This window comes from Apodemus sylvaticus, chromosome 20, assembly GCF_947179515.1.
Source record: "Apodemus sylvaticus chromosome 20, mApoSyl1.1, whole genome shotgun sequence".
In the NCBI taxonomy this organism is placed as follows: domain Eukaryota; kingdom Metazoa; phylum Chordata; class Mammalia; order Rodentia; family Muridae; genus Apodemus; species Apodemus sylvaticus.
Window position 1 is genome coordinate 58,058,996 of NC_067491.1, and position 25,034 is coordinate 58,084,029.

Here is a 25,034-nt window from a genome sequence, read left to right on the forward strand (position 1 = left end):
AGCTGTCTTGAGAGACATGTGTCAGGCGACTTTTTGTGTTAGGTCATTGGATCTAGGGAAATGTTGTGTGACTTTTTATTCATAGGAACTATAAGCACTCTTTAAGTCAGTGAAGCATACAGGACAACTGTGTATCTCTGGGTTTCATAGAAGTCAACATACATGTAAATCATGGCTACCAATTCATGTTAAGCTATGCTTTCTAGTTTGAAAACTGCCATTGTATTCTATGTTGCTAAGTTTATAAAACATTTGATTGTTTGAAATGCATGTTCTCATTCTTGCAAATAAACCAGAACAAAAAGAAAAAAGAAAGAAGAAAAAATTCCAGGTTTTCAAGTTCATTTTACACAAAATATATACAAAATTCCTGTATGCCATTAGCATAAGTATGTGCCATAATCAGCCCACTCCTACTATCCACCAAACTCAAATAACCTCATCTTAAACATTGAGGCTGTGAAAATGTCCGGAAATATAAGGATATACCTAGTTTTTCAAAGAAGTTGAGATCTGTTCACTCCATACTCCTTGAACATTTAGTAGTACTTGGAAGAGTAATAAGATAGTTTTTTTTTCAACCATGGCAAAGTAATAGGGTCTTTTGTAGCATTTTATAGATTCTTGGAATTATATTTTATTCTATTAGATAATAGTGATAGAAATGAAGTAGTTTCAATCTTTTGAAAAGGGATAAAAAGTTGTGACTTGTTTGCTGTATTATTTTTGATCATTTGGTTCTTCTTGGCCTGGCATTTTCTATGCAAACTGACATTTAAGAAATAAATTATATTTATTTTCTCCTAAGGTTTCTTTTGTTGTGTTCAATCCCATAGATGATTAATTAAAACAGTGTTAACATCATACCTTATTGTCAGGAAATAACTCCTTATTCATAATTAAATTATAAATCCATAACTTCAACTTCATCATACGATTTCTCATATCTTTCAGCTTCACCCTTTTCTGAAGACTATTCAATTCAAAAACTCTGTAGGTGACCCTGTGGTTCTGGACTGGAAAAGGATGGCTGATCCAGAGTATGATATTCACAGCGTTTGGAACTTTCCATCAGGTCTTTCACTATTGGTGAAAGTGGGTACATTTGTTCCTAGTGCTTCCAAGGGGGAACAGCTGATGATATCTGAATACATGATTAACTGGCCCATAGGATTTACAGAGGTGTGATTCTAAGTAAATCTTATATGCTTCTTGATGTAGTAAATCTTGGTTGTTAATAATTACCCCATCAATACACTCATAACTATTATTATTAAGAGTTTTACTGATCGCTCATTCTTGTGGAAGTGTTTTAAATATTTTTAAATTATCTAATTATTTTGACCTTTAAAGAAAGGTTATCAGTTAGTACTTTCTGATATCATTGTAACATAAGAGATATCAAGCTGTTTACATTAACTTCTAGAGTCCAAGGTAAATTTTTTTCAAAATAACACAAATTGAACTTCCCTGAGAAGAGGAATCTTAGTATAGATAGTATTTCTGATCTTCTTTCATCAAGGAAAACCTGTCGAGTATTATCATAAAACATGGTAGTATGAGGGACCATTACTATGGGAGATATTTCCCTAATTTATTAAAAAAATGGGATTAGAAAGAAATTAGTGAAAAAACCACCCTTACCAATAATAACCACAAATAATGTAAACTATTTTGATGTATCTCTAACCAAGGAAATCAAAGACGTGTATGAAAACAAATTCAAGTCCTTGAAGAAATAAATTGAAGAAGATGTGAGAAGATGGAAACCTCTTTCATTCTCATGGATGAATTTGATTAATCTAGTGAAAATTGGAAATTTAGAGTGTTACCTAAATTTTACAAATTTAATAAAGGAATCTACAGATACAGTGTAATTCCTATGAAAATTCTCACACAATTATTTACAGACCTTCAAAGAGCAATTCTCAACTTCATATGGAAAAAACAAGAACCAAGGATAGTTAAATGAACCTGAACAATAAAAGAACTTTGGGAGAAATCACCATCCTTGCCCTCAAAATGTAATACTGAGCAATGGTATAAAACCTTTATAGTTTCCTATAAAATGAAAGTAGTTGATCAGTGGAATGAAATCAGCTCCCTGTAGTACATTTACGGACACTTGATTTTTGACAGAAGCCAAACCTTACAATGGAAAAAGAAAGAAAGCATCTTCAACAAATGATATCTCTCCTACTGAATATATGCTTATAGAAGAAGGCAAATAGACCAATATTTATCACTCTGAAGACACCCAAGACCAAGTGCATCAAAAACCTTAACATATTGAAAAGATATGGAGAGAGGGGGCAGCCTTGTCTAGTCCCTGATTTTAGTGGGATTGCCTCAAGTTTCTCTCCATTTAGTTTGAAGTTGGCTACCGGTTTGCTGTATATTGCTTTTACTATGTTTAGATATGGGCCTTGTATTCCTGTCTTTTCCAAGATTTTTAGCATGAAAGGATGCTGAATTTTGTCAAATGCTTTTTCAGCATCTAATGAAATGATCATGTGGTTTTTTTTCTTTGAATTTGTTTATGTAGTGGATAGCATTTATAGATTTCCGTATATTGAACCATCCCTGCATCCCTGGGATGAAGCCTACTTGATCATGGTGGATGATCGTTTTGATGTGTTCTTGGATTCAGTGGGCAAAAATTTTATTTAGTATTTTTGCATCGATGTTCATAAGGGAGATTGGCCTGAAATTCTCTTTCTTAGTTGGGTCTTTGTGTGGTTTTGGTATCAGCGTAATAGTGGCTTCGAAGAAGGAGTTTGGTAGTGTTCTTTTTGTTTCTATTTGGTGGAAGAGTTTGAAGAGTATTGGTGTTAAGTCTTCTTTGAAGGTCTGATAGAATTCTGCACTGAAACCATCTGGTCCTGTGCTTTTATTGGTTGGAAGCCTATCTATGACCCCTTCTATTTCTTTAGGGGTTATGGGTCTGTTTAGATGGTCTATTTGATCCTGGTTTAATTTTGGTAACTGGTATCTGTCTAAGAAAATGTCCATTTCCTCCAGATTCTCCAGTTGTGTTGAGTACAGGTTTTTGTAGTAGGATCTGATGATTTTTTGAATTTCCTCGGTTTCTGTTGTGATATCTCCGTTTTCATTTCTAATTTTGTTAATTTAGATACTTTCTCTGTGCCCTTTGGCTAGTCTGGCTAAGGGTTTATCTATCTTGTTGATTTTTTCAAAGAACCAGCTTTTGGTCTTGTTGATTCTTTGTATGATTCTTGTGGTTTCTACTTGATTGATTTCGGCCCTGAGTTTGATGATTTCCTGTCTTCTCCTCCTCCTGGGTGAATTAGCTTCTTCTTGTTCCAGGGTTTTCAGTTGTTCCGTTAATCTTCACCTCACACCAGTCAGAATGACTAAGGTCAAAAACTCAGGAGACAGCAGGTGTTGGCGAGGATGTGGAGAAAGAGGAACACTCCTCCACTGCTGGTGGGATTGCAAGATGGTGAAACCACTTTAGAAATCAGTCTGGCGGTTCCTCAGAAAACTGGGCATGTCACTTCCTGAGGACTCTGTTATACCACTACTGGGCATATATCCAGAGGATTCTTCAGCATGCAATAAGGACACATGCTCGACTATGTTGATAGCAGCCCTATTTGTAGTAGCCAGAAGCTGGAAAGAGCCTAGATGTCCTTCAACGGAGGAATGGATACTAAAAATGTGGTATATTTACACAATGGAGTACTATTCAGCCATTAGAAACAATGAATTCATGAAATTCTTAGACAAATGGATGGAGATGGAGAACATCATACTAAGTGAGGTAACCCAGTCTCAAAAGATCAATCATGGTATGCACTCACAGATAAGTGGATGTTAGCCTAGAAACTTTGAATACTCAGGACATAATCCACAAATTAAATGATGTCTAAAAAGAATGGAGGAGTGGGCCCTGGTTCTGGAAAGACACAGTGCAAGAGTATAGGAGAATTCCAGAACAGGGAAGTGGGAAGGGGTAGATGGAAGAATAAGGGGACAGAAGAGGGCTTATTGGACTTGCGGGGAGTGGGGACCCAGAAAAGGGGAAATCATTTGCAATGTAAATAAAATAAATAAATAAATAAAAACAAACCTTAACATAATACCAATATACACAGAGTCTAATAGAAGAGAAAGTGTGAAATAGCTTTGAACCCATTGGCAGAGAAGACAATTTCCTGGACGGATCATGAAACCATTGATAACTGAACCTGAAATGCTTCCATAAGGCAAAGGACATTATCAATAGGACAAAAGTGGCAGCTGATAGACTGTGAAAAGATCTTCATTAACATTACATTCAGTAGAAGTCTAATATTCTAAATAATGAGTAATTCAAGAAATTAGATTCCTTATTTTGAAAAGCTAATAACAAAATTTTTAAAATGTGGTAAAGAACTAAATAGAGAATTCTCAAAAGAGGAGCCTTGAATGTCTTAGAATCAGTTAAAGAAATGTTCAACAACCATAGTCATCAGGGAAATGCAAGTGAAAATGACCCTGAGAAATCATCTTACACCAATCAAAATGGCTAAAATAAAAAGAAATACTCAAGAGATAGCATATGGTAGTAAGGATATAGATAAAGGGCAGCACTCCTCTCTTTCTGGTGTGATTGCAAACTTGTACAATCACACAGGAAAACAATCTGGCATTTTCTCAGAAAACTTGAAATTGTACTACGTGAAGAAGTGTATATATACTGCTTCTGGGCATATAACCAAAACTGCTCTACCATATCAGAAAGACACTTGCTCTACTATCTTTATAGCATCCTTATCCATAATAGCCAGAAACTGGAAAAAATGCAGATAGGCCTCAATAGAAAAACAGATTCAGAAAATGTGGTTCATTCACATAGTGGTCTACTATTCAGCTATTAAAACACTTGGCCATTATAAATTTTCAAGGAAAACGGATGGAACTAGAAAATATCCTCCTCAATAAGGTAACCCAGACCCAAAAGGCATGCACTGTATTTGCTCACTCTTGAGAGGACATTAGTCATAAAGTACATGATAGCTCTGATTCAGTCCACAGATCCAGTGAAGCTAAATAAAGCAGGATACTGAAGGAAGCATACTTGAATCTCACTTAGAAGTGGTTTTTAAATAGTCATAATTGGTAGATGGAGGAAGGACTTGGGTGTGAGAGGGAAGGTGGTAGGGAATGGTGGTCTCAGTATCAGGTGTTGGGAGAATTAGAAGAATGAAAGGCAATCTGTAGCTGTCAGCAGTGGAGGGTTTGGGGGAATCACAAGAAGTGTCAGAAACATGGCTTCAGGAAGGGTACCAGTAGAAAATTCAGGTGATCATAGCTGAGAAAAATAGCCGTGGAGATATAGTACATGAAGAGGACAAACAACTCCTATAGCCATGCTGGTCCTGCCTTGGGGGGATAAGGACAACAACACAGACACTAAAATTTTGACCCCAAATCTGTCCTATTTAAAAGAAATGCAAGGATGGAAGAGAGATTGATAGAATGGCCAACCAATAATTGGCCCAATTTGAGATCCATCCTGGGGCAATACTCAATCCCTGAAACAGTTAATGATATTTTGTTATGCTTGCAGAAAAAGACCTAGCACAAGTGTCGTCCAAGATGCTTCACCCAGCAGTAGACAGACACAGATGAAGAGATCCACAGCCTAACACTGGACAGAGCTAAGGGTCTCTTATGGAAGGATTGAGGATAGTTTAGGAACTGCACAGGAAGACCAAGAGTCTAGTAACCTCAACCCTTGGGGGCTCTGACAAAATAATCCACCAATCAAAGGTCATACATGAGATAGACATAGTCTCAACACCCTCAAAATATGTAGTAGATGTGCAGCTCAAACTCCATGTTTGTTCCAAAAAGCTGAAGTGGGGGCTGTCCTTAAGCTATCTGTGGGACTCACTCCACAACTTAGCTGCCTTCCTTGGCCAGAGTGGGAGAGTATGAAGCTAATCCTGTAGAGACATGATGTGGCAGAGTGGCAGTAAATCCAGGGGGCCCACACCCTCTCAGCACAGCAGGCCAGGGGGAGGAGTGTTAGGGTGTGGACTAGGAGAGGTAGCATCCTGTATGTGAAATTAATAAAACAATTAGTGAAAAAATAATCGCAATGACACATAAAATGGAGTGGTGTCAGGTGGTCCTAAGTTGTTTAAAAATCATGGGTGAGAAACCCATGATTAGCAGGATAGTAAACAGAAATACTGCATGTTCTCCATTTCTATTAATTTTCCAGTTTCCTGCTTTAACTCCTGTCCTTATTTCCATTGATGAGAAACATGTCTGTCCTCAGTTTACTATTGGCATGGTGTTTGATCACAATAGAAACCACAACTAAGACAACTAGAAAGGCAGTCACAGTCAGTTTTCTGGAGGCCTTTGCTTTTAAGCCTTTGGCAGACACACAACAAACTGAGAGGATGTCCCTTTATTCTTAAGTCTCATCTTGGAAAAATGGCAACAAAACCAATGCGAGGAAAGTAGGATTGTCTTCAGAACATCGCAGTTGGAGGGTGAAGTTCATCATGGCAGGGAATCAGGACAGCAGTGATGTGAGGAAATTGGGCAGATTCTGTCCACATTCAGCAGGAGGAAAGCGATCGCTGTTGCTGGCCAAACTTCATTTCCACTTTTCATTCAATAGCACGTTTGTACGTTTTTAAATATAAATTTTAATTAATACACCTTCCATTATAAAATATGTACTTGGGCACTGATTAGGAGCTAAGCATTTTGTATCTTGTATTAAATATTTTTCAGATTCCTCGGTCTGTCTGCAGTGAGAGCTGCAGTCCTGGATTCAGGAAAGTTGTTCTGGAGGGAAGGCCTACCTGTTGCTTTGACTGCAGTCCTTGCCCAGACAATGAGATTTCCAATGAGACAGGTGAAGGACAAGTCGATCAGAGGATTTTACATCCTCCCTATGGCGCACTGACAAAACTAAGTAATGAAAAAAAACTAAACAAGAGAACTACGTGGCAATTACATTACTTCAGATTCGCAACTAAATCTTTAAGTCTATGCTCTTTCTTTAAAATTTTTTATTGTTTGTTTTATTTGTTTACATTTCAAATATTATCTCCCTTCCTGTTTTGCCTTCAGCAACCCTCCAATCCCATCCCTCCTGCTTCTATGATGATGCCACCCCCACCCACACAACACCTTCCTCCTTCAGAGCCCTAGCATTCTCCACCGCTGCGTCATCCACCCTCCACAGGACTAAAGGGCTCCCCTCCCACTGATGCCAGATAAGATAATCTTCTGGTGCATATGCAGCCGTACCCATGGTTCTCTCCATGTGTTCTGGTTGGTTGATACTGTTCTTCCTATGGAGTTGCAACCCCTTCAGCTCCTGCAGGCCTTCTTCTAACTCCTCCATTGGGATTCTTGTGCTCAGTCCAATGATTGGCTGTGAGCATCCCCATCTGTATTTCTCAGGCTCTGTCAGTAGACATCTGTATCTGGCTCCTCTGAGCAAGCACTTTTATAATTATTAGTTATATTCTTTATTTACATTTCAAATGTCGTCCCCATTCCTGATTTCCCCCCGAAAATCCCCTAACTCCTCCTCCTTCCCCCTGCTCACCATTCCACGAACTCTCACTTCCCTGTCTTGGGGTTCCCCTATACTGGGGCATCTAGCTTTCTCAGGACCAAGGGCCTCTCCTCCCTTTGATGTCCAACTAGGCCATCCTCTGCTTCTTATATATCTGGAGCCATGGGTCCATCCCTGTGTACTCTATGGTTGATGGTTCAGTCCCTGGGAGCTCTGGGGGAGCTGGGTGGTTCATATTGTTGTTCTTCCTATGGCGCTGCAACCCCTTCAGCTCCTTGGGTCTCTTCTCTAGTTCGTCCATTGTGCTCAGTTCAATGGTTGGCTGAGAGCATCCACCTCTATATTTGTCAATCACTGGAAGAGCCTCCCAGGTGACAGCTATATCAAGCTCCTATCAGCAAGCACTTGTTGGCATCCACAATAGTCTCCAGGTTTTGTAAATGTATATGAGATGGATCCCTAGGTGGAGCAGTCTCTGGTTTATCTCTCCCTCAGTCTCTGATCTACACTTTGTCTCTGTATCTCCTCCTGTGGGTATTTAGTTCCCCCTACTAAGAAGGACTAGAGTATCTATAATTTGTTCTTCTATCCTCTTGAGCTTCATTTAGTCTGTGAATTGTATCCTGACACTCTTTTCTCCTCATCCTCTGCTCTGTCAACCAATTTTCTCCCTCTAGCTCCCATTATTATTTTCTTCCATCTTCTAAGTAGGACTGAAGGATCCACAATTTGGTCTTCTTTCAGCTTGATCTTCATTGTTTGTCCATTGTATGGTGGGTATTACAAGCCTTTTGCCTAATAGCCACATCACTATGAGAGACTAGTACATATGTTTCATGTTCTTTTGCTGCTCAACATTTTCAGTGAGGATGGTATTTTCTACTTCCATCCATTTGAATGCAAAACTCAAAGTTGCCATTTCTAATAGCTAAATAGCACTCCATTGCGTATTTGCATGAAAAGTATTGTATCCATTCTTTCATTGATGGGCATCTGGGTTGTTTCAAGTTCTGGCTATTATAAAAAAGGCTGATATGATCATATTGGAGAGTCTTTTGGATATATGCCCAGGAGTGGTGTAACTGGATCCTCAGGTAGTACTATTTACAATTTTCTGAGAAACTATCACACTGATTTCAAGAGTGGTTTTACCAGCTTCCATTCCCACCAGCAATAGTAGAGTTTGCCTCTTTCTCCACATCCTTACCAGCATTTGCTGTCACCTGAGAGTTTGATTTTAGTTATTCTAAAGGGTGTGTGGTGGAATCTGAGGGTCATTTTGATTTACATTTCCCTGATGACTAAGAATGTTGAACAATTCACTAGGAGCTTCTAAGCCCCTTGAGATTCCTTATTTGGAAAGTCTTTTATTAGCTCTGTATTTCATTTTTAATAGCATTACCTGGTTCTCTGGAGTCTTTATGCTAACGTCTTTGATCCACTTCACTTGCAGTTTTGTTCAGGGTGATAGATATACATCTATTTTCATTCCTCTACATCAGACATCCCATTAGCTCACCACTATTATTTAGATGCTTTCTTTTTTCCCTATTGTATGATTTTGGGTTTTTGTCAGAAATTTAAGTGTCTGTAGGCATGTGGCTTTGAGGATTGATTCCATTGATCAATATGTTTGTTCCTAGACTAGTATCATGCAGATTTTATTACTATTACTTAAGGTCAAGGATGGGGTTGCCTCCAAAAGTTCTGTTATAGTTCAGGATTCCCTTAGTGATGCTGGGATTTTGTTTTTCCATATAAAGTTAAGATTACTATTTCAAGGTCTGTAAAGAATTGTAATTTTGATGGGAATTGGATTGAATACGTAGATTACTTTTGGTTTGGTAATCATTTACATTATGTTAATTTCAATTTCAAGGGCATGAGAGATCTTTGGATATTCTGATATCTTTCTCAACGTTTTCTTCAGTGATTTCAAGATAATTTCTTATAGGTTTTCAGTTGCATGGCTAGAATTACATGAAGATATTTATATTATTTGTAAATATTGTAAAGTAATCTGTTTCCCTAATTTCTTTCTCAGCTCATTTATCATTTGTGTAAAGAAGGAGTATGGCATTTTTAATGTTAATTTTGTATTCAGCCACTTTTTTCTGATTTTTAATATTTCTTTAATTATTATTTCTTTTTTCTTTTTTATTAATTTTATTAATTTTATTCGATACATTTTTTATTTACATTTCAAATGATTTCCCCTTTTCTGGTCCCCTACTCCCCGAGTGTTCATCAGTTGTACGTGTTCTCTGGTAGAAATTTTTGGAATTATTTATGTTTATTATCATATCATCTGTCAAAAGCAATACTTTGACTTCTTTCTTTCCAATTTGTAGCCACTTGATCTGTTTTAGTTCTCTGACTGTTCCAGCTACAACTTCAACCTCTGTATTGAATAGATTAGTGAGAGTGGGCAACATTGTCTTGTCCCTGATCTTAGTGGAATTACCTAAGTTTCTGTCCATTTAATTTGATATTAGCTACTGGCTTTCTGTATGTTGTTTGTGTAAAATTTAGATCTTTGACATATATCCCTGATTTTTCAAATACTTTAAAAATGAATTGATGTCACATTTTCTTTATTTTAATTAATTTTTTACACTCCATATTTTATTCACCCCCATCTACTCACCAACTGTTCAACATCTCATACTTCCTTCACACCCCCTGTCTCCACATGGAGGTCCAGACCCCCAACCTTCCTGACCTCTAAACTCCCTGAGGTCTCCAGTCTCTTGATGGTTAGGTGCATCATCTCATAACACTGACCCATCAGTCCTCTACTGTATGTGTGCTGGGAGCTGGTATATGCTGCCTGTTTGGTGGTCCAGTGATCGAAAGATCACATAAGTCCAGATTAATTGAGACTGCTGGTCCTCCTACAGGATCGCTCTTCTCCTCAGCTTCTTTCAACCTTCACTATTTCAACAAGAGGGGTCAGCTGCTTCTGTCTATTGGTTGGGTACAAATATCTGCATCTGACACTTTCTGCTGCTTTTTGGGATTTCCAGTGCTCTGTCAAGCTAGGAGGTTCCTTTCTGTGAATGAATTGGTATCACATTTTCATAATGTTTCCTTCAGCATTTAATGAGATGATCAATATGTTTTTTTTTCTTCAGTTTTTTTTCTATGGTGAATCAGGCAGAAGGATTGTCATGTATTGAACCATCTTTGGATCTCAGGGATGAATCCTACTGAGTTATGGTTTATGACATTTTTGATGTGTTCTTGGAATTGGTTTGTGAGTTTTGATTTTTATAGATTGTTTTTAGTATTTCGGCATCAATATGCATAAGTGAAATAGGTCCGAAATTATTTTTGTTTGTTGAGTCTGTGAAATTTGTGTATCAGTTTGACCGTGGACTCATAAAATGAGTTTGGCAGTGCTCCTGTTTCTATTTGGTGGAGTAATCCGTGAAGCATTGGTTTTAGCTCTCCTTTAAAAGTCTGGGAGAATTTTGAAATAAAACCACCTAGCCCTGGGTATTTTTTTTTATTTGATATATTTTTTATTTACATTTCAAATTATTTCCCCTTTTCTGTTCCCCCACTAACCAAAAGTCCCATAAGCCCTCTTCCCTCTCCCTGTTCTCCCATACACCCCTTCCCACTTCCCTGTTCTGGTTTTGCCCTATACTTCTACACTGAGTCTTTCCAGAACTAGGGGCCTCTTCTACATTCTTCTTGCACATCATTTGATGTGTGGATTATGTTTTGGGTATTCCAATTTTCTAGGGTATTTTTAATCAAGAGACATTTCATGACTGCTTCTCTTTTTTTTTTTTTTTTTTTTAGGGTTTTACAGATATTTATATAGGATACCTGATCTTGATTTAACTTTAGTAAGTGTGGAATTTGTTTAGAAATTCAGCCAGTTCATTAAGCTTTTCCAGTTTTGTGGAGTATAAGCTTTGAAGTAAGCTAACACTTTTTTTTTCTTGTCTGTGTTTTTGCCTCCCTTTTCATTTCTGATTTTATTTATTTATATATATATATATATATATTTATTTATGTTTGATTAGATATTTTCTTTACTTACATTTCAAATGTTATCCCCTTTCCTCGTTTCCCCTCTGAAAACGCCCTATTCCATCGCCCCTCCCCCTGCTCACCAACCTACAATCTCATGCTTCCTTGTCCTGGCATTCCCCAATACTGAGGCATCGAATCTTCTCAGGACCAAGGGACTCTCCTCCCTTTGATGTCCAACAAGGCCATCCTCTGCTACATATGAAGCGGGAACCATGGGTTCCTCCATGTGTACTCTTTGGTTGGTGGTTTAGTCCCTGGGAGCTCTGGGGGGGGTTCTGGTTGGTTCACATTGTTGTTGCTTCTATGGGACTACAAGTTCCTTCAGCTCCTTGGGTCCTTTCTCTAGGTCCTCCATTGGGGACCTTATGATCAGTTCAGTGGTTTTCTGAGATCATCCACCTCTGGATTTGTCAGGTACTGGCAGAGCCTCTCAAGAGACAGCTATTTCGGGCTACTGTCAGCAAGTGCTTGTTGGCATCCACAATAGTGATTGGGTTTGGTGACTGTATATGGGATTGATCTCTCTGTGGGGCAGTCTCTGGAAGGTCTTTCATTCAGGCTCTGCTCACACTTGGTCTCTTTATCTCCTCCCATGGTCACTTTGTGCCCCCTTCTAAGAAGGACCAAAGTATTCATACTTTGATCTTCCTTCTTCTTGAGCTTTGTTTGGTCTGGGAATTGTATCTTAGGTATTCTGAGCTTCTAGGCTAATATCCACTTATCAGTGAGCACATACCATGTGTGTTCTTTTGTGATTGGGTTATCTCACTTGGGATGATATCTTCTGCTTCCATTCATTTCCCTAAGAATTTCAAAATTAATAAATTCATTGTTTTTAATAGCTGAATTGTGTATTCTATTGTGTAAATGTACCACATTTTCTGTATCCATTCCAGTGTTGAGGAACATGTAGGTTCTTCCCAGCTTCTGGCTGCTATGAACATAGTGTAGCATGTGTCCTTATTACATGTTGGAGAATCATCTGGGTATATGTCCAGCAGTGGTAAAGCTGGGTCATCAGGTAATACTATGTCCAATTTTCTGAGGAAACAGCAAACTGACTTCAGAGTGGTTGTACCAGCTTGCAGTCCCACCAGCAGTGGGGGGGGGGGTGATCCTCTTTCTCCACATCCTTGCCAGCACCTGCTGTCACTTGAGTTTTTGATCTTAGCCATTCTTACTGGGGTAAGGCAGAAATTCAGGGTTGTTTTGATTTGCATTTCCCTGATGACTAAGGATCTTGAACATTTCTTTAGGTGTTTCTCAGTAAGAGAAAGAAATTACAAAAATAACATCCTACACAGTAATCACCAACAATATAAAGTATCTTGATGTGACTCTAACCAAACAAGTCAAAGATCTGTATGACAAGAACTTCAAGTCACTGAAGAAAGAAATTGAAGAAGACCTCAGAAGATGGAAAGATCTCCCATGCTTGTGGATTGGCAGGATTAATATAGTAAAAATGACCATCTTGTCAAAAGCAATATACAGATTAAATGCTGTCCCCATCCAAATTCCAACTCAATTTTTCAGAGTTAGAAAGAGCAATTCTCAAATTCATCTGGCATAACAAAAAACCCAGGATAGTAAAAATGATTCTCAAAAATAAAAGAACTTCTGTGGGAATCCAGCATCCTGGACCTCAAACTGTACTACAGAGCAACAGTGTTTAAAAAGTGAATGGTAAACTGGTACAGTGACAGACTGGTAATTCAGTGCAATGGAATTGAAGACCCAGAAATGAAACAACACACCTATGGTCACTTGATGTTTGACAAAGTAGGTAAAACCATCCAGTGAGATAAAGATTATCATTTCATCAAATGGTTATGGATTAACTGGTGATCAGCTTGCAGAAGAATGCAAATTGATCCATTATTATCTCCTTGTACAAAGCTCAAGTTCAATTGGATCAATGACCTCCACATCAAACCAGATCCACTGAAACTAATAGAAGAGGAAGTGTGGAAGAGCCTCGAGCACATGGACACAGGGGAAAATTCCCTGAACAGAGCACCAATGACTTATGCTCTAAGATAAAGAATTGGCAAATGGGACTTCAGAGCCCTGATTTGATTATTTCCTCTTCTTGCCTCCTCTTCCTGGTATTTCATTTTTCTAGAGCTCTCACATATATGCTTAAATTAATCTTTTGAGAATTTTCAAATTAAATTCTTTATAAAGACACTCAGTGCAGTGATCCTTCCTCTTAGCACTATTTTTACTGTTTCCCAAGAATTTGGGTTTGCTGTGCTTTGTTTTTATTGAAATCTAAAAATTTCTTTATTTCTCCCCTAATCCAGAGATCATTGAGTAATGAGTTCTTCAGTTTTCATGAGTGTTTAGGTTTCATGGTATTTCTGTTGTTGAAGTCCAAATTTCCTCCAAGGTTCTCTCATAACAGAAAAAATGATGTTTCAATTTTCTTGTATCCATGAAGGATGCTTTGTGACTGATTATCTGGTAAATATTGGGGGGAAGAATCCATTAGGTGCTGAGAAGACAGTATATTCTTTTGTGTTTGTGTGAAATATTCTCTAGATGCCTTTTAAGTGCATTTGATTCATAATGTCTGTAAGTTTTGTTATTTCTCTGTTTAGTTTCTGACTAAATAACATGTCAATTGGTGAAAACAGGGCGTTGAAATTAACCACTAGTAGTGATCAGAGTTTGACATGTGGTTCAAGCTTTATCAATGTTTCATTTACAAATGTTCATGCCTTTGAACTGGAGGCATGCATGTTGAGAATTGAAATATCATCTTAGTAGATTTTTCCTTTGCTGAGTATGAATTATCCATTCCCATCTCCTTTTATTAATTTTAGTTGGAAGTTTATTTTAATAAGTATAAGAATGATTATTTCAGCTTACTTCTAGGGCTTTTTGTCCTGGATTTTTTTTTCAGAACTTACTCTAAGGTAATGTCTATTGGTATTGCTGAGTTGTTTGTTTTATACAGCAAAATGAAAGCATCTTAGTCAGGGTTTCTATTCCTGCACAAACATCATGACCATGAAGGAAGTTAGGGAGAAAAGGGTTTATTCAGCTTACACTTCCACACTGCTGTTCATCACTAAAGGAAGTCAGGACTGGAACTCAAGCAGGTCAGGAAGCAGGAGCTGATGCAGAGGCCATGGAGGGATGTTACTTTCGGGCTAGCATCCCTGGCTTTCTTGGCCTGCTTTCTTATGGAAAGCAAGACTACCAGCCCAGGGATGGCAACACTGACAAGGGACCCTTCCCTGTAATCACTAATTGAGAAAATGCCCCACAGCTGGATCTCATGGAGCCATTTTCTCAAATGAAGCACCTGTCTCTGTGTCAGTACAACCTGTGTCAGGTTGACACACAAAACCAGCCAGTACAGAGAGTTCCTGTTTTTGTACTTGTTCGGTTAGTCTGTGTCATTTATTGAGAAATTGAATCCATAGATGGTGAGAAATATTAATGATCAGTGTTTGTTCATCCCTATTATTTGATGTTGGTGTTGTGTGTATATGGGTTTGTGTGTGTTTAAATTGATTTTCCTTGTATGGAATTACCTATTTCTTGTGTTTCCTTCAAATTAGCTATCATCTTTCTGTTGGAGTTTTCATTCTAGCATTTTGTTTTAGGAATGGATTTTTGGATAGATATTGTTTAAATCCAGACTTGTCTTGAATTATGGTTGCTTACTCCATCTATTGTGATTGACAGCTTTGCTGGTTATAGGACTCTAGGTTGGCATGTGTGATGTTTTCATAGGTTTTAAGATATTTGTCCAGGCCCTTCAGTTTTTAAAGAATCTATTGAAAATGCACAATTCTAACAGGTCTGCCATGGAATGATACCTGGTCTTTTCCCTCAGTGCTTAGTCTTTCTTAGTCCTCTACATTCTGCATTTTCATTATTTTGTTGAGGGAGGACTTTTCTGGCTCACTCTATTTTGTGTTACACAAGCATCTTTTATGTTTATAGGTATTTCTCTCTTTACATTGTGATTTATTCTAATATAATTTTGTTGAAAATACTTTCTCACCCTGGGATCTGGGACTCTTTACCTTCTACTATTCCGATCATTCTAAGGTTACTTGTTTTCCTTGTATTCCAGATTTCTTGGCTGTTTTGTTTCAGGGATATTTTAGCGTTACATTTTCTTTTACTGATGTGCCAGTTTCTATTTTTGTATGCCTGAGATGCTCTCCTACATCCTTTTATCTTATTGGTGATACTTGCATTTGTTGTTCTGTAAGCTTCTTTAGGTTTTCCATCTGCCGTTTACCCTCGGTTTGTATTTTCATTCTGGCTTCTATTTCCACTTTCATTTCCTGAACAGCTTTACTTACTTCCCTGGTTAACTGTAGTTTCTGCTATTACTTTAAGAGATTTATTTGTTTCATCTGTAAAGTCCTATATTTGTCTGATTGTGTTTTCCTTTTCTTTTTTAAGCATTTTATTCCTTTCCTCTTTAACGGCCTCTATCATCTTCATAAGACTGGATTTAAGGGCACTGTGGTTCAGTTGTGTTAAGATTTGCAGGGCTTGCTGTTGTAGAGTAAGTTTGCCCTGTTGGTGTCATAATATTCTTGAATTTTGTTGTTTGAGTTAGTTTCATGCCTTTAGCCATCTAGATTTTTTTTAATAATAAAACAATAAATAAAACAATAAATAATTCGACAACATAAGGAGGTCAAAGGGATACAAATTGGAAAGGAAGAAGTCAAACTATCATTATTTGCAGATGACATGATAGTCTACCTAAGTGACCCAAAAAACTCCACTAGAGAACTCCTACAGCCATCTAGATGTTTTAGTCACTGCATGTTCCTGTTATGATATATATTGGGATGATGGCTAACCACCGTGATCTTGGTGTGATAGTCCCCTGGTATATATTTTGGGGCTATATGGTTCTTGAATAGCAGGTCTTAAAAAGATGGCAAGAGACTTGGCAGAAAATTTTATATCTGGCAGGGACGATCTCCTCAGAGCCATGCCTGACAAAGTTTTTTGGGCAGGGAAGATTAGAGAAGGAAAGAAATCTAAATGTTTTGGTTCTGGATCAACAGGCTTGATGAACCTGGGCAGAGATGTAGTGGGAGAATAGAAGTCTGGTGCAGATTTCTGGATAATTATATTTCCTCATCTATTAATTTCCATTATTTGAATGTAAAATATTTTATATAAGGTATTTCTCTGCTACATATAGACTACCTAATTGCCTGTTAATTCGGTTATAGTTCCTGTATGCAGATTGAAGACATATAAATTTCACTTATGAATTTAATGTGGTTGTAGAAGGACCACTTCAACTGTCTCCCCAAAATGCTTTTTTTTATTACAGACTAAAGTTCAGACACTTTAGAGATATGTACATTTGGAGGGATGGAATAGAATAAAGGTTTAGACCTACATCACAGTATCAGATTGCATTGATTAAAAATACAGCTACATATATGTTGAACACTCAAAAGTTAAAGAAATTACTGATCAAAGGAATTTGAATACAGGGAAATATAATAAACATATATTTCAAGACAAACCATACGCCTTATACGAAATAAATTTTGTCTTATAGATCAGTTGCCATAAATTAATGAATATTGTTTATAAGATATAATATTAAAAGCTAGTATAACACAGCAACAAATATAATCTAACAACACAGCAGAACAGATTTATGTAAAATTGTTACATTAGCATGAATAGTCACATTGAGAAAATGTTAACTATTTGACAGGAGAGTTTAAGAAAGCATAAGAAAGATACACAAATACAGAACTGAGTGTAAAAAGAAGTAAATGTAGTCTTTCTGTATCTTTTAAGGAAAAGTGAAACTAAAATAGTTTTTGAAATAAAGCCTTTACAAAAATACGGAAAGTTATTTGTGACAAGAAATATGTGATTAAATAATATTAGGAGCATTTATTTTTCTCCTCTGAGTTTTATTCACAAAGATTTAGTTCTTAAAATCTATTCTGGAGGAACAAAGAAAACATAAATTAAACTATTAAGTAGTTCTTTTCCTGGAAATGTTTCAAAAAGTTTTCCAAAACAGTAAACAAATAGCCACGAAATTATCTCAATATGAAAAGGAACTTACATCCCCTACTCTACCCAAAATTTCATCACAGAATCCAGTAGTAGTTAAAAGAGAAAAGGCCTACTAACTTTTCTCAAACATCCATATATTCACTATAATACCTGTGAGAACTTCCTTTCATCAAAAATGAAAGGGGCTGGGGAAAGATAAGGAATGGTTTGAAGACATATTTAGTAGTTTCCAACCAACTTCACATGAGAAGAAAATATTTTCAAACTGAAAAAATTTTATAAATAAAAATGAATTTGTGTCATATATCCCAGACTAAAAAATCATTTTACATAAGAAATTCAATGAAAAATGTTTATTTCAAAATTGAATTCGCATCTTCTATTGGAAATTTAGAAATATTTTTGAGAACTGCTATAAAAATTGAATTAGTTATTGCAATGTAATTTGGTATTTTCTAGTTTGAAAATATGTGCTTCAACTGTACTACAAAATATAAATAAAAGAGAGGTAAAAAGCTAAAAATAAGAATACTTCAATAAACAACTAAAATAAATAGGCTCTCGGTATGAGATTTTATGGGTTTTTTTCATTGTCAATTTGACACAATCAAGATTTATGTAAGAAAAGAAAAACCACAATTGAAAATCCTTTGAAGGGCTGGACTGTAGCAAAGAGTTTTGTACATCCTCATGTTTAGTGGTTGCTGTGGGCTGCGCTGCCTCACTGGGTTGGTGCACCTCTGAGGAGGTGATCACAAGCTACATAACAAAGCAGGTCAGAGGCAGCACCTCACCCCAGTGGACTCACCTTCAGTTCGTACCTCCTTATCCTCCCTCCAGTTCCTGCATAGTTTCCTCAGTGATATACTTATAATGTATAATGTGAAAAATACCATATTCTCCAGAAAAGGATACTCTTCATGGGGTTTTTGGAAAGAAGTATAAACCTTAACTTGTGTAATTATTTACTTTAGAATACTCATATCTCCATACCAAAAGTGGCAAGGGAACATGGTTGCAATAACAATCCAATGAGTTTGAAGCATAAAATGTAGTAGGGTAAAGGGAAACTTGACCATGCATTCATGATCAACTTCATTTCCACCAGGTATGGATCAGTGTGTGCACTGTCCAGAAACTCATTATGCAAATGCAGAGAAGACACACTGCCTGGAGAAAACTGTCACCTTTCTGGCCTATGATGATCCCTTGGGGAAGGGACTCACATTCGTGTCCTTTGGATTTTCTACTCTCACAGCTCTTGTTATTGGGGTCTTTGTAAACCACAGAGACACTCCAATAGTCAAGGCCAATAACAGATCTCTCAGTTATATCCTGATCATCACTCTGACCCTCTGTTTCCTCTGTCCATTGCTCTTCCTTGGTCTTCCACACACAGCCACATGTATACTGCAACAGAACGTGTTTGGACTTCTGTTCACCGTGACTCTATCCACTGTGTTGGCCAAAACCATCACTGTAGTTATGGCCTTCAAGATTACAGCTCCAGGAAGAAAGATCAGATGGTTGCAGATATCACAGGTCCCTAAGTGTGTCATTCCAGCTTGCACTCTGATACAAGTACTTCTCTCTGGCATATGGCTGGGAACATGCCCTCCATTTATTGACATGGATGCTCACTCTGAACAGGGACACATCATCATACTTTGCAACAAGGGCTCAGATGTTGCCTTCCACTGTGCTCTGGCCTACCTGGGAGTCATGGCCTTGGGTAGTTACCTCATGGCTTTCTTGTCCAGGAACCTTCCTGACACATTTAATGAATCCAAGTCCATGGCTTTCAGCATGCTTGTGTTCTGCAGTGTTTGGGTCACGTTCCTCCCTGTCTACCACAGCACCACTGGGAAGGTCAGGGTAGCTATGGAAATGTTCTCTATCCTGGCTTCCAGTGCAAGCATTCTAATAGTGATCTTTATAAACAAGTGCTACATTGTTTTGTTTAGGCCAGAATTAAACACACTTCCTCATACCAGGGATGAAAGACACCACAGGGGCAAATATTTACTTAAAACATAGTTCACATGATTCTTCATCTAAACTGAATTTTACTGGATCTCTACCGTTCTGACCATCACATATTAGGTCACATGTTTTTCCTGTGATGGCTTTGTGGGTATGGCTTCTTCTCAGCAGGTATTATATTCTGAGCTTAATTCCCTGGAACCCCATGATGAAGTAAGGAATTGATTTTCTGAAGTTGGACTAGTGCATTTCCAGTCCCCAAAATAAGTAAACATTTGTAATATAACTTTAGAAAACCCTTTTGAAAACAATCATTACGTTGAGATATGATTGCATTAGCTCTTATTGTTTCCACTGACTTAAATTATTAATTTTTCCTATTGAAATCTCTCACATTTTGCAATAAGGACACTCTATTCACCAAATCATGTGATGGTCCTGGGGCTTTTTCTCTAAATTCTTATTTCTAAATCATATTAATTACTTCAACCAGTGGTGTTTTTTCCTTTAAGGACCTTTTCATTTCTCCCAGTGCTGACTATGCAATGTCTTTCTGGTGGCATTGATTTCTAACAGTTTCAGATGACAGGAATTTCACACAGTTTGTCTGCCACATAAAACTTCATACCACAACATTCCTCATAAATTTTCACATTTTCAAATCTTTCAGTACTGTTCTTATTTCAACTGAAGTCCTGAAACAGCAATCAGCAGAAACCATGGCATAGCTAAATGTGACCCATCTTGATGTCTGTCCTGCTAAATACCCAATTAGTTCTCTGAGTCTGAGGTCAGCATCATGTGGGCGAATCCTTGACACTGCTTCACATTATGTGCAATGTGTAACATGATTATATTGACCAATAAAATTCTTGTTCCTCTAGAACCATAAGTTAATTGTGACATCACTCTAACCATTATTCTCTACCTTCTTATCCAAAATTATGAAAAGTGTCCTTTAAACTCTTCCCACCACATTTTGAAAATTTTGTGTATCTCAAAATCTAAATTTATTTCTTGACACCATATAAGGATAACAGTGGATTAAATCCTGAGTCTTTGCAAACAAACAATGTGCTCTAAAAATTATGCATAATTTTTAGCACCTAGAATTCTTTACTTTTAAAATCTATTCAAAATGTGGGCATGTTACCCACATATTTCAGACTAAGTTAGCAGACCACTTGCCCAAAACTCACAAAGATAATGGTTTGCTCCTAACATGAATTAAAATTTGCTTGACCATCTTAAATCTGTGGTTCACAAGCTCTATAACTCTGTGACCGTTTAATAGTGTGCATAAGCGTGAAGTTATATTTCTTAGATTTCCATTCAGTTTCATTGATCAACCTGTCTGTGATGTAGCAATACCATGCAGTTTTTATCACTATTGACCTGTAGTATAGTTTTAGCTCATGGGTAGTGATTGCCCCACACATTCTTTTATTGTTAAGAATTGTTTTTGCGGCAGCAGCAGCTGCTCCAGAGGAAGGGCCATCAGCAGTAGAACCAAGCGGACAGGGTCCAGGCAGACCCTGCGCCCACGACCACTGGCCATCTCTGGTCAGCCAGGCTGCGAGCAGTGGAGGATTTACGGCGCCTTTCACCACACAGAAGCCACATCAGAACTCTGCCTCCTGCCAGTCAGATACGAGGCCACCATATTGATTCTCGGTCGCCAGAGAAATCAGACTGAGGTACTCAAATATAACCCGAGACCAACATCGCGGGGGTCTAAGCCCGAAGGGCGTTGGCCTGCACCCAGGCCCTGGGCTGATCGGGGGGCCACCAGGGTGCAAACCCGGCCAGGAGCTTCACCCCTCCCCCCGCCGGCGCACGCGCACCACTGCCATTTTGCCTAAGGGAAGCCAGAGAGACCTAGCAGGCAAAACCAAACAGGCTAACAGGCATAGCCCGAGGCGGACATAGCAGGGTTCTCAGAGGCTGAAACACCAGCCAGAGACAAGACCAATTAGCTCCAGAGAACATGATGGCAAAGGGCAAACGCAGGAACGCTACTAACAGAAATCTAGGCAATATGGCAGCATCTGAACCAAACTCTCCAACATCAGCAAGTCCTGGTTATGCCAACACACCAGAGAAACAAGATTTGGATTTAAAATCACTGTTCATGATGCTGCTAGAAGAACACAAAAAGGACATGAATGAATCTCTTAAAGAAATACAGAGGAACATGAATAAGCTAGAAACCCGTATAATGGAAACACAAAAAACACTTAAAGAAATGCAGGAGAATAAGGCCCAAGAGATAGAAGCCAATAAAGAAGAAAGGCAAAAAAAACTTAAAGAAATGCAGGAGAACTTGAGTCAACAGGCAGAAGTCATGAAAGAGGAAACACAAAAATCTCTTAAAGAATTACAGGAAAACACAGACAAAAAAATGATGGAACTGAGCAAAACCATCCTGGACCTAAAAACAGAAGTAGAAACAACTAAGAAATCAAAAAGGGAGACAACTTTGGAGATAGAAAACCTTGAGAAGAAATCAGGGGCCATAGATGCAAATATAAACAACAGAATACAGGAGATGGAAGAAAGAATCTCAGATGCCTAAGATACCATAGAAACCATTGACTCAACTGTCAAGGAAAATACAAAATGCAAAAAGCTTGTATCCCAGAACATCCAGGAAATCCAGGATACAATGAGAAGACCAAGCCTAAGGATTATAGGTATAGATGAGAGTGAAGATTTACAACAGAAAGGGCCAGCAAATATCTTCAACAAAATTATGGAAGAAAACTTTCCTAACTTAAAGAGAGAGATGCCTATGAATATACAAGAAGCCTACAGAACTCCAAACAGACTGGACCTGAGCAGAAATACCTCCCGTCACATAATAATCAAAACCCCAAATGCACTAAACAAAGAAAGAATATTAAAGGCAGTAAGAGAGAAAGGCCAAGTAACATATAAAGGAAGACCTATCAGAATCACACCAGACTTCTCACCAGAGACCATGAAAGCTAGAAGATCCTGGGCAGATCTCATGCAGACTGTAAGAGAACACAAATGTCAGCCAAGACTGCTATACCCAGCAAAACTCTCATTCACCATAGATGGAGAAACCAAGATATTCCATGACAAAACCAAATTTACACAATATCTTTCCACAATCCCAGCTCTGCAAAGAATAATAGGAGGAAAACTCCAATACAAGGAGGGAAACTACACACTGGAAAAATCAAGATAGTTACCTTCCTTCATCAAACCCAAAAGAAGATAACCACTCAAATATAAAAAGAACATCAAAAATGACAGGAAGTAATAATCACTATTCCCTAATATCTCTTAACATCAATGGTCTCAATTCCCCAATAAAAAGACATAGACTAACAGACTGGATAAGGAAACAGGACCCTACAATTTGCTGTATACAGGAGACTCACCTCAGTGTCAAAGATAAAAGCTACCTTAGAGTAAAAGGCTGGAAGACAATCTTACAAGCCAATGGTCACAGGAAACGAGCAGGAGTAGCCATTCTAATATCAGATAAAATTGACTTTCAACCTAAAGTCATCAAAAGAGACACAGAAAAACACTTCTTGCTGGTCAAAGGAAAAATCCACCAAGAAGAACTTTCAATTCTGAACATCTATGCACCAAATGCAAAGGCACCCTCATTCGTAAAAGAAACTTTACTAAAGCTCAAAGCACACATTGCACCTAACACAATAATTGTGGGGGACTTGAACACTCCACTTTCCTCAATGGACCGATCGGGAAAACAGAAACTAAACAGAGACACAGTAAAACTAATTGAAGCTTTGGACCAATTGGATTTGACTGATATTTATAGAACATTTCACCCTAAAGCAAAAGAATATACCTTTTTCTCAGCACCTCATGGTACCTTCTCCAAAATCAACCATATAATTGGACACAAGGCAGACCTCAACAAATATAAGATGATCGAACTAATCCCATGCCTCCTATCAGATCACTATGGTGTAAGAGTGATTTTCAATAGCAACAAAAACAACAGAAAGCCCACATACACATGGACGCTGAATAATACTCTACTCAAAGACACCTTGACCAAAGAAGAAATAAAGAAAGAAATCAGAGACTTTTTAGAATTTAATGAAAATCAAGGCACAACATACCCAAATCTTTGGGACACAATGAAAGCAGTGCTAAGAGGTAAACTCATAGCCCTGAGTGCCTCCAAAAAGAAAATGGAGAGAGCATACACTAGCAGCTTAATGACACACCTGAAAGTTCTGGAACAAAAAGAAGCCAATTCACCCAGGAGGAGTAGAAGGCAGGAAATCATCAAACTCAGAGCTGAAATCAACCAATTGGAAACAAAGCGAACCGTACAAAGAATTAACGAATCCAGGAGCTGGTTCTTTGAGAAAATCAACAAGATAGATAAACCCTTAGCCAGACTGACCAAAGGGCACAGAGAAATTATCCAAATTAACAAACTTAGAAATGAAAAGGGAGATATAACAACGGAAACTGAGGAAATCCAAAAAATCATCAGATCCTACTACAAGAGCCTGTACTCAACACAACTGGAGAATCTGGAGGAAATGGACAATTTCTTTGACAGATACCAAATACCAAAATTAAATCAGGACCAAATAGATCATCTAAACAGACCCATAATGCCTAAAGAAATAGAAGGAGTCATAGAAAGTCTTCCAACCAAAAAAAGCACAGGACCAGATGGTTTCAGTGCAGAATTCTACCAGACCTTCAAAGAAGAGTTAACACCAATACTCTTCAAACTATTCCACAAAATAGAAACAGAAGGAACATTACCCAATTCCTTCTACGAAGCCACAATTATGCTGATACCAAAACCACACAAAGATCCAAGAAAGAGAACGTCAGACCAATTTCCCTTATGAACATCGATGCAAAAATACTCAATAAAATTCTTGCCAAACGAATCCAAGAACACATCAAAACGATCATCCACCATGATCAAGTAGGCTTTATCCCGGGAATGCTGGGTTGGTTTAATATACGGAAATCCATAAATACAATCCACTACATAAACAAACTCAAAGAAAAAAAACATATGGTCATTTCATTGGATGCTGAAAAAGCATTTGACAAAATTCAGCATCCTTTCATGCTTAAAGTCTTGGAAAGAACAGGAATTCAAGGCCCATACCTAAACATAGTAAAAGCAATATACAGCAAACCGGTAGCCAGCATCAAACTAAATGGAGAGAAACTTGAAGCAATCCCACTAAAATCAGGGACTAGACAGGGCTGCCCCCTCTCCCCTTCTCTTTTCAATATTGTACTTGAGGTACTAGCTCGGGCAATTCGACAACATAAGGAGGTCAAAGGGATACAAATTGGAAAGGAAGAAGTCAAACTATCATTATTTGCAGATGACATGATAGTCTACCTAAGTGACCCAAAAAACTCC

General features: G+C 37.9%; 1 pseudogene; it reads left to right on the forward strand.

The window, feature by feature from the left end:
* LOC127671145 (vomeronasal type-2 receptor 116-like) overlaps positions 1 to 19,675 on the forward strand; it is a 36,148-nt pseudogene extending 16,473 nt beyond the window's left edge.
* The last annotated feature ends 5,359 nt before the right edge of the window (positions 19,676 to 25,034 follow it).